Source organism: Rhinolophus sinicus, linkage group LG04 (assembly GCF_036562045.2).
Source record: "Rhinolophus sinicus isolate RSC01 linkage group LG04, ASM3656204v1, whole genome shotgun sequence".
Lineage (NCBI taxonomy): Eukaryota > Metazoa > Chordata > Mammalia > Chiroptera > Rhinolophidae > Rhinolophus > Rhinolophus sinicus.
In genome coordinates, this window is record NC_133754.1 from 160,991,076 (window position 1) to 161,002,094 (window position 11,019).

An 11,019-nucleotide genomic window follows, 5' to 3' on the forward strand; every position below is an offset into this window, starting at 1 on the left:
TGAAAATACCTCTTTCATTCTATTCCAGATAAAGACTACTCATCCCCGTATATCTAGTCTCCCCTTCTTCCTTTAAAAAAATAAAGCTCTACATTTTAACTGGGCTCATGACTGCTCCACTAAGAGGACACTCCGTAAAGTGTGGCCAGGTGATTGCATTCTGGCCAATGGTAGGTGAGCAGAAGGGGCCTGCTCAGCATCCCTGCGCTCCTTCAAAGGGCAAGGATGTGCCTTCCGCTGCTTCCTGATTTCCCCTTTCCTATTGGCTGGAATGCAGATGCAGTGGGGAGCCATCCTCGTCTGTTCTGAGAAGGGCAACACTGTAGGGATGGCTGAGCTACGTGACAGAAGGAGCCTGGGTCCCTGACACTTCACCACCATTATATCAGCCCTGGTATGTGAGAGGGAAATGAAATGCCATCTGTTTTAAACCTTGTATTCTGGGGTCACTTTCATAGCCGCCTATCTCTCCCAACTGATACAACCTCTGGGCTACTCAGTTCTCCATAGAGGCCACCATGGGATCCTATTACTGAATCCTTCCAGAGTTATGTCATGCGTAGATGAGCAAGTACGTATATACGTGCATGGGCACACACACACACACACAGTCCCTTCTCCATTGTCACATAAATGGTGCTGTACCAAACAGCTGTTCTTTAAAGAAGAGGCCAGGCTCTGTTTGAGAAGGAGGATTGCTGCTGACAAACTGAGCTCTGCCTCCAATGTGCACACTGCCCTCTAATGAAAACAAAACTCAACCCACTCCACTCTGATACAGTTTCTTACTGAAACATGTCGCTCAGAGAACTCATTCCCCCTTGCCCCAAGAGAGATTTATTGAAATGTTACAGCCACGCAGCATAATCTCCTTGTGAGAAGTTCCAGTAAATTCATTTTCTTCCCATCTTGTATCTTTCTGGGGTCTTTGCATGACAGGAGCTAGTGCTCCAGATGGATGCCCAGTGGGCCCACCCATTTCCCCAGCCCTGTGCTTACTGTGGAAGCCCTGAAAGTAGATGTCTCAACTGAAGAATGAAGCTGATCGTTGAGGGCCTTCTTGAATGGTCTCTTTCTCTCTCTGCCTATCTCCTTCCTCACTGCCATGTCCCCATGTGGGGTTCCAGTGCTCTGAACTGATCCTGTGAAAGAAAGCACTGGAAATTGGACAGTACCTGCTGTGAAGTTTCTGCCCGTCCTAAAAAGAAGGGAGAAGTCGGGAATCCACCTAGGTTGGTGGGGGAAGGAAAAAAGTTTGTGTGTGTGTGTGTATGAGATCAGTCTCAGAGCAGAGGGACAATTTAAAGGGTTGTGGGGGCAGCGTCTTGTGAGGCCTTGGCCACCATAGTATTGTCAAATTTGTGTCTTCCCAATTTTCCTTACTGTGGCATTTCTTCAGGGAAGCCTCAGCCTGGGTCTTAGAGCCTTCCATCTGATTTGAATCAGGTCCACACAGGCTATCTAGGATAATCTCCCTTAATCAAAGTCAACTGATTATAAACGAATTACATCCACAAAATACCTGCATGGCAATCCTTAGATTAGCATTTGTTTGAATAACTGGGAATATAGCCTGGCCAACTGACCATCACAGGTTGACTCAGCTGAAAGAGATTGACAGACAGCAGCTATCTAGTGAGGGGTGCTGGAGTTTTTTTTAAATCAATTTGATTTCCCCAGATGATAATGACGCAGGGTAACCAACTGGTCCAATGACCTGTTCTTTACGTCAATGGATTGAAGTATTTTTGCCAACATTACCTGGATGGATACCTGACTCTCGTAACATACCAGTGGGAAGAGATCCAACCTCCTGTTTCACAGATGAGGAGCCCACCACAAGTCCTGCTCCGAAGCCCAGAAAGACCCACTGGGATCTTTCTCGACCCTCATCTCAGTCACCGAGGGGTTAAGACTGCCACAGCCTCTGCCAGCCCTCAGGGGTTTCAGCCTGGACTCCAAGGCCATTAATCATTCTGGTCCAGGGCAGCAGGAACAACACTTACTAGCAATTAAACTGCAGTAGAGGGAGCATTGTTCTCCCCTGCCTGCACTTCCCTTCTACACGCCCAATTACTCTAAATTAACATTTACCCTGCAAAGTGCCTGTTAATTGGAAGGGCAGTAGAAAGAAAGGCCATACACCTACCCAGTCTAACTTAATAACCTCAAACGAAGCCATTAATTAACAGGAAGCGTTGTGCGTTCAGATCTTGGTGAGACTGAATGTTTCCCTGTAAACTGTGTGTGTGTGTGTTGCTGAGCCCTGCTCTGCACCCACCCCTCTCACCAGCACTTCAGGTTATAAAAAACATACTCATAATAAGTAAAACTGCACTTTGAAGAATGTCTGCACTTAGAGGTTCCTGGAAATCATCTTATTGTCTAGGTGGGGCAACTGAGAAAAAGGAAGAGAAATGCCCAGGGTCACAGGGACAGCTGGTTACCTTCCCGGCCTTGTCCTCTCTCCACTCTGCCATGGGCATTTGGAGTGGTTTGAAATGCTGGGGTAGCATCCGCTCTGATCCACGGACGGCAGACAATCAGGATTGTCAACTTTCATGCACCTGAAGGGTGACAAGCAAGAGGTTTCTAGGAGGGATGTGGAGGGGTGGGTACCCGCTCACAAATGGAGATTGGACAAGTGTCTCCAGGCAGCCTGTGCCCAAATGTCCTAATCTGACTCCCATTGCTCCTCCCCATGTGTGCAGTTAGATTGAATGGCACCTGAATCCCCCAGCCCAGCAATCTGAGGCGTCTCCCCTCAGATTCCCTCACCCCCACCTGCCATCAGTTCCCAGGTCCTTGGCACCACTGAGACCCAGCTCTCCTCCTGTGCACTTTCATGGTCTCCATCCTAGCTGGGCCTCCATCTGGCCTGGCAATCCTTCGGTGTGCCCAGGCCATTCTTCCGGTCCCCACAGCGACTGTTTCACAACTTCCTGACTTGCCTTAAGGCCCTAACTGGTCCCTCCATATTCTGATTAGACACCCTCACTTCCCTCCCAAAGAAAACAAACACCATCATGGGGCCTGATGAATTTTTCTTCCTTTCTGCTGGACTACAGCCCCCCCCCCCCCATCCACACAGTCCACGGGGCTACCCTTTAGCTGTAGAGGTTCCCTGAGTCCCCCACCTGGGCTCTGAGTCTGTGTCTCCTCATGGGCCTGGCTCCTCTCTCTCCTTTCTGTCCTCTCTCCTCTCTGACTTTCTCCTGGATTCTTCCCATATGTTGGAATACTCTCGGCTGACTCCCATCCTAAAATAGTCCAGCGTCCTCCTGCTGCTGCCTCCCTCTCTCCTCCCCTTTGGTGTCCAGCTTCTCCAAATGGCCATCTACACTCATTGCAAATTCTCACCTCCTACCCACTCTCAGTTGCCCCACAGAAACGGCCTTTCCTAGGTTCAAAAGAACCTTTTTGTTACTAAATTCAGGAATCATGTTTTAGGTTTTCGGGTTCTTGAAATAGAAATTTCTTTCTGTAGAATTTTCTACTGTCGATCACTCCCTCGCTCCTTTCTGAAACTCACTCTCCCCTGGCTTCCATGAAAACACTCCTCCTTTTCCAGGCATCTGTTTCTGCCTGCCCCCTCAGCCCCCTTCTTTTCTCCTCACACATTCTCACATTCTCTGCGGGTATCCACTCTGGTGGCTTCCATTACCAACTGGATGATGATGATGAAGATGGCTCCTGAATCTCTGTACTGAGTCTATATTGACTCGTGGGCACCAGGCTTATATCCAGGCTCCTGGTTCACATACCACTTGGGAGCCTTACAGGCACCTCACACTCACACGTTCAAAATGAGCTCATTATCCTCCCCTTGTCTGCTTCTCCCCTAGGACTTCCCGTCTCATTGAAAGTGTCACCAGGCATATAAGATTCATCCCTCCCCCCATCTCTCATGTCCAATGAATGGATCAATCAATTAGTCATCCAGCCCTATACATTCAATCTCCAAGGAGCCTCTGTCTTACCACTGCCATTAATTTAGCTGTGACAAATTGCCATCTAACCTCCCTATAGCCCAAGTGATCTTCCTAAACCTGTATTTTCTCAAGTTACACCCTTTAGTGGCTCAGCATTGCCCATATGTCAAAGGTCATGCTCTTGAGAACACCCTACAAGCCAGATTCCTCAAGGCCACTGACTGGCACTACACCTTGGGAAAATTCATGGACTTGGACAAGAATGCTCATCTCCGCCCCAATTTTCTAATTTATAAATGTCAAGCAAACATCCCTTCAACAGTGTTGGTTCTCAGAACTTTGATATCTATTTCCTGATTTAAGTCTTGCGACACTTCCATAGGGTAGGTATTATTGTCCCCATTTTACAGATGAGAATAATTGAGTCTCACAGAATCTGAGGTCCCAAAATAATTAAGGCAGGACTTGAACTCTGTTTGCTCTTTCCATGAGTCCACAGCTGAACAATCCCTGGGAGCAGAGGTCGGGTCTTCCAAGGACTCAGGGACCATCTGACCACACCACAGATCTGAACGATTTTCTCACGTTGCCAGCGTCTTTTCCTGTGTTGCAGTGTGCCTGAGGCCTGAGCCCCCATCCTGCGTTCCGGGTCAGAGGGAACCTGCTCCCTCACCTAGTCCCAGATGGAATAGGGATGACAGACAGCAGAGGATCAATAGGCATCTGTCCAGGCTCCACTGACAAGCTAATCTTTTCAGTAAACATTTCATTAGCTGCTGCCAGGCCGCTCACACCTGCTGACAGGGGAGGCAGAATGGGGTGGGAGAGAGGGCCCTCTGCATTGTATTAGGTTCAGGTGTCAGCAGGGGTCTCCTGGCCCTTGAGATCCAGCTAAGCTCAGGTATAATACCAGAGCCACGCACTAGCGGAGTCCAAATCATCCCCAAGATTTTTGTAACTTCCTGGAGACATACGTTCTTTTTGTTTCCTCTGGCTCCTCCCTAGAGAAGCTGGCGTGGTGCACGATCCCAAGGAGACCGCTCGCCTCCCCACTGTAAGTTCTTACAACAACTTTTGTTTTCCCTTCATCATACTCTTCCTGCTGCGGCTGCGGCTGCTGCTACTGACCGTGTCAGCTGTGTTAACAGCAGTAGCACACACCGAGTGAGCACCGACGTCCAGCTGGCCACGGTGCGTGCAGTACCTTTGGTAAATCCCACAACAACCCTAGGAGGTAGGAGCTATTATACTTGCCCATTTGGCAGATGAGCAAAGACTCTCCCAAAGAGGAGGGTGTGGGGACAGAGCCAGGAGTGCAGTTTCTAGGCTCTCGGCCTCACGTGGAAAGGTGCTGGCTCAGGTAGTAAACGGCCATAAACTGTGACCAGTGAGCCATTGGCCACTAATATAACTGCCATGGCTACGCGAGCAGCAAATGGGGGTCTAGCCAGAAGATGGTGGCCGAGCTAGCAAGCGCGGATTGCAGCTAGTAAGTGGAGTTGGTTGGTTGGCAGAAAATTGGACGGCAGGTTGCAGATCGTGTGGCTCCTGCTTCCTGTGTCTCCGACCCAGCCACCAGCGAGACTGTAGTGGTGTGACTCCCCCATCTATGGCTCCGTGGGTGTTCCTTTTTGGCCTCACCCTGTCCTGCGTTCTTATGTGGGGAGCGGGACAGGAGACTCCGCATGACACCCTGCATGACAGAGGGGTTCCAGCCTGGGTTTACCAGCCTCCAAAGCCCAAGCTCTTACCCACCATACGGCATTTTCTGGAATGATCTGACTGACCTGTGGCTCCCCCAGCAGACTGTGAACTGCAAAGGCAGGAGGAATCATGTCTGATTGCTCCACCACTGTTCCCAGCACAATGACTTGTTTTTTCAAAAATGATACAAGGGATTGTACATGAGTCTGTTTAGCCTTTGTTGCTCCCAAGCCAATGGAATTAAGCTGGGTTTTTAATTGTTTTGTTTTTGGGGGTGGGGGTGGTATTTTTTGTTTTTGCTATGCAAATTCACGCTTGTCTCAGTTGCTTCCGAGGAAGACTGCTTCCTGCAAATATGGCTCGTTTGGATGATCTCTCATTCAGCCCTGCCTCCCCTGCTTCTTAAAACCAAAAAATTTCCTCAATCCCTCCTTTCCCACTGCTGAAAACAAACTGCTCCAGTTTTGCTCGTCAGGGGGTGGCCCTCATTTTCAGAATTGTTTGCATCCTTTCTCGGAGGTCTGCAGCCTCTCCACTTCCTCTTACCCCTGTTCAAGCTCCTGCTTTATTTCCACTGCTTTGGGTTGCCCTTCCAAGTAATACTGGTTCTGGAGTTTTAAATATCCTCGGCTTCAATAACAATTGTTGTGGGGTGACTTCCAGGAAAAGAAAAGGGAAATATTGACATAGTGCTATGAGGTGACTTGATGGGGTTTGGAGTTAACCTGTTGTCTAAGGGGGCAGCTGCTTGGTGGCAGATGGGAATATCGGCTCACTGGTACTAGAGGTTTCCGTTTTTCACATTACTGGAAAAGGACCGAGCCAGAAGGCTCGGTGTCCGACTCTAGTCTTAAACTGTACATTACAAGGTCCCCATTAGCCGTGCTGTTGGAAGAAAAATAGGTAACACTGCCAAGCTAAAATAAACAACTGAAATCACCCATCATGTTTCCACCTTTCAAATATGTGATAGGATGGTTAAAAGCATTCAGACTTTCTTCTATACATATATGCACACACAAAAAATCTTGTCACACCAGGCGTATGATTCTGAATCCAGATATTCTCACTGAGCACTACATGATGAATGTATTTCCATGTTAAACACAGATTTATGCACTTTTTAGTGGCTCGACGGTATTGTTGTGCATGCATGGAGTATGATTTATTTTACTAGTCCCCTATCGATGTTCACTGTCTTTAAATTTTTAACCTTTTATGAAATGCTGCATTGAATATACTTGCATATATATCCCTGTGTACTTACCTGACTTCATCCCCTAAGGCAGGGTTTCTCAACAGTGACACTATTGATGTTTTGGACCAATAATTCTTATTCTGGAAGGCTGTCCAGTGCATTATGGGATGTTTGACAGCATCTCTGGCCTTTACTCACTAGATGCCAGTAGCATACACCTCCCCCAATATCCTGACAATCAATATCTCCAAATTGCCAAATGTCCCCTGGGTGACAAAATTGCCTCTGCTTGAGAACACCTGCTCTAAGGATAAAGTTCTTAAGTCAAAAGGGCCAAGGACATACATATATTAACACTTTTGCTGTCTTTTGCCAATTGCCTTCCAAAAGTTGCATGATTCACTCCCACCAACAGTGTCTGCAAGTGCCCAATTCATTACCCTTATAAATGTGAGCATTACCATTAACAAAAGAAACTACCAATCTCGTAAGACAAAAAGTTCTCTCATAGTTTGATTTTGTATTTTCATTACTAGAGTGAGGTTGAACATTTAAAACACCATGTTGATTAACCGTTGTTTCTGTGGTGAACTATTTTTCCTTATAATTTACTATTTTTTCTTTTGGGGTATTCATTTTCTTCTGATTTTTCCATGTCCTTCTTTAATATATTGATAAAACATAGCTTTCCTAGCTTGCTGTTTGTCTTTATGTGTTGATATCTGTGGTAGTATTTGTTTTAAAATCCTTAAGAATCTCGTAAGATGGTTCCAGGGAAAGCATTTTTGCCCATTCACTTTATTGGGGTTACACTGTGTCCCCAGCAGTGAACCTCCAGCTGGCTCCATTTTTGGCTGGTAGAGGGTGCTATTTGCGTGAAACTCTTTTCTGTTAAAATCTGCTGAATGTTCCTTTAGTGTTTGAATGCAAAGTTCTTGCTCTAAAAACCTGCTTGTCAGGAGGCAGCCTTGATCTGGGAAGACTGGCCTGGGGCTTGGCCATAATTAGTTCAGGTTAATTATTGCCCATCTGTAGATTTGGAGCACAGGGACCTCTCTTCCCCTAAGCAGGGGCCTCTGGAGGTTTCTTTTATGAGCTCTGAACCCTAAGGGAGGACTTCAAGTAATGAATTTTCCTGTAATCAGATTTGAGGGTTTGTTCCCTGAGCCATCCAGTCAATTGGAGAATTGAGCACTGACTGGTTTATTTGGCCACAGGATGCAGAAGATGAAGCATAAGGCATCCGGTCAACAACTCAGTGAGTATATGAAGAAATAACTTGACATTTTACAGACACCCACCTCTTCTATTTCAGGAAGTTTTTAGAAGAACAGTTTTCTTTACAAGGAGAGAATATCATCTCCAAACTATTCAGGAAAGAATCGGGTAGTTTTTGTTTGGAGTATCAGGGAGTAAGAGTGTGATTATCCTCCAGTGAAACCTCGTGTGTCTCACCTTAAACTTCTTCCCTAGAGGAGTAACAGTTTGTACATGTTTATAAATATTTAATTTGTTCAATATTTGTTCAGCATCCACTCATTTGTTCATTCATTCAATCAGAGGGAACTGAAGATGGAGAGTACGTGCATGACACGTGGCTCCTGCCTGTTTTAAGGCACAGATATGAGTATGTTTCCGTCAGCAGACAGGCATTCAGTGGACGTTAGTTCCTTCTCCCAGGAGAGTCTCCCATTTGAATCTCTCAGAAAATGCAATGGCCTTACTAGGTCTGAACTTGGAAAAAAGTTCCTTGCAAATGGACTTCCCAGTCAAAGGATAGGAGAGGAAAAGTTCAAAGACCTTTGTGTCACTTTTGAGGCCACAAGGTCAGAGCAGAAACGAACTTCAGTGGATCTCCTTTTTCTCCTTTGGTACCTAAATGGCAAAAGGCAGGCCTGCTCCAGGCCGGGTGGGACCTCTAAGGGAGAGAAGCATCCCAGACCAGCATCTCTAAGGCCCCTGGAGCTGGGAGGTGGCTAAGTGGGAGGGCTGCAGAGGAGACTCTTCTGCCCTCTGATCCTCCACTGAAGTGAATTATATGTATCCATCTGACTCCTAATTATGCTCATGTCTTGCTTTTCTTTGCAATCGCATGATGTTTCTTTCCTTTTCAGTAAGTCTCATTGGTGCTATAAAGGGAATTCTTGACATAGAGTCTCCATTCAACCCACTTCTCCTCGGGACTTATTCACTGGTTTCAGACAGGAATGTAGGTTACAGAACTTTAGAAAAAATTTTTTTCTAAAGACAGAGATTCCAAAAGAGAAGTTCATTCTAGAGGGATGGAAGGCTCTCAAAAATGTCATCCTGAGTTAATTCCATTCTTTAGTTAACTCCAATAAAAGGGAAAAGAGAGAGGCAGCCAGAGACACAAACATGGCCACGTAGGAAATGTGCTGGGCTCAAGCAATGTAACTACTTTATGCCAAAGAGGGGATAAGAGGGCACGAGTTGCACGTGCACACACACACACACACACACACACACACGCATGAGGTCCAGCAAGGCCATGTAGGGACACAGTCAGGATGGGAGCCCAGCATGGCTGAGATTTGTGGAAAGTGACAAAAAGGCTTTGCTGTTTCTGCCCTGTGTGAGTTCTACCCTGCATTTAACAACTGATAACAGAGATTTGAAAAAAACAATGGCTTATACAAAATACGGGTGCCCATTTTTCTCTTAGGCAGTGCAGGGTTGCTCTGGTGTCTTTACAATGCCATCAAAATCTCCTATCTTTCTGCTCAGCCATCCTCAGTGAATGGCTTCCATCTGCAAGTTCACCTCATGGCCCAAGATGGCTGCCAATGCTCCTACTAGAAAGAAGAAGGGAATAGGGAAGAGCAAAAAGGGAGCCTTCCAAACGTGTCCGCCCCCTTTAAAGTAATTCCCCAGAAATCCCCCCATTACTGCTGCATACTTCTGGCTGATCACCTCATCTACAAGAGTGGTTTTGTAGCATGGCGTTGGCCACCTTCAACAATATGGGGATTTTGTTACTAAGGGAGAGGAGATGGAGATGCAACCAGCAATTTTTGACACAAGCTAAAGGAAGACAATGAACAAAGAAGGAAAAGCACTCTTCGGACCCAGGGAAGTTGAGACAGAGCAGCATTTAAGATGATTTCAAGTTCCAGCCTCCTGGATAAGTTTCAATACAGGGCAGGGAAAGGACAGAGAAATCTGGAGAATTTCTTGAGGGCCGGGCTCTGATGGGAATTCGTTTCTGAAGCATGTTCTACAAGATGTTGCTGGATGTTACATGAATAAATGGCTTCATGACCAAAAAGTTTGGGAAACTCTGGATTAAACCAAGTGAAGATATTTATTTCACTGCAGAAAATGTTGGAGTTGTGAATATGCTCACTTTTCCTTGTTTTTTTTTTTTTTTCTTTTCTTTATAAAAGGGAATATTCCCAAGCTTATTTGACCATAGAAGTCATTTCTTACAGAGCATCTCCTGGGATAAGTGTTCCAGAGTAAACATTTGGGGAATAGTGGTGTGATCAGAGGCAGCCTCCTTACCTGTTAGGCTCTTAGCTTTCTCAAAGTGCTACCCATGGACCCCCTGTATCAGAATCATCTTCCAGACCAACTGAATCATGATCTGGGGCCCTGGCCTGGAGATCTGCATTTTGCCAAGCTCTTTGTGTTATGTTTACACTCACTGAAGTTTGAGATCTACCAGGTGACAGAGCTGAGCCTCCACTTTACAAATACGGTGACTTGATGAATTTACATCCAGGTAGCTCCTCTCGGCCCCCTCAAAACTCATTCCTCTCATCACCTGGATAATTTGCTCAGCTCTGTTCCAAGCAGCTTGCATTTATCTTTATTGCTGCTCTCTTTATTGATTTAGGTCCATCTCTACAATTCGTCAAGCTTGGATTGTATTTTAATCTTATCCTCCAAAGTAGCTAAGATCCCTTCGAGCTTCGTATCATGCCGAGATCTGATTAGCTGGGTCTCGATTCCATCCTTCAAGTCATTAATGAAAATATTAAATGGTCCTGGGTTGGCACGAAGGTCTTCAGGGCTCTCAGTAGATGTATGGCTCCCATATCTGCCACTGGCCTCTGCTTGGTGCAGTCATAGGTTAGACATCACACCCATTTCCATTGTATGTTGTTGCTTCCTCATTTACAAATCTATGCAGGCAATGCAAATCTATGTAGAAAAAAATAGAAG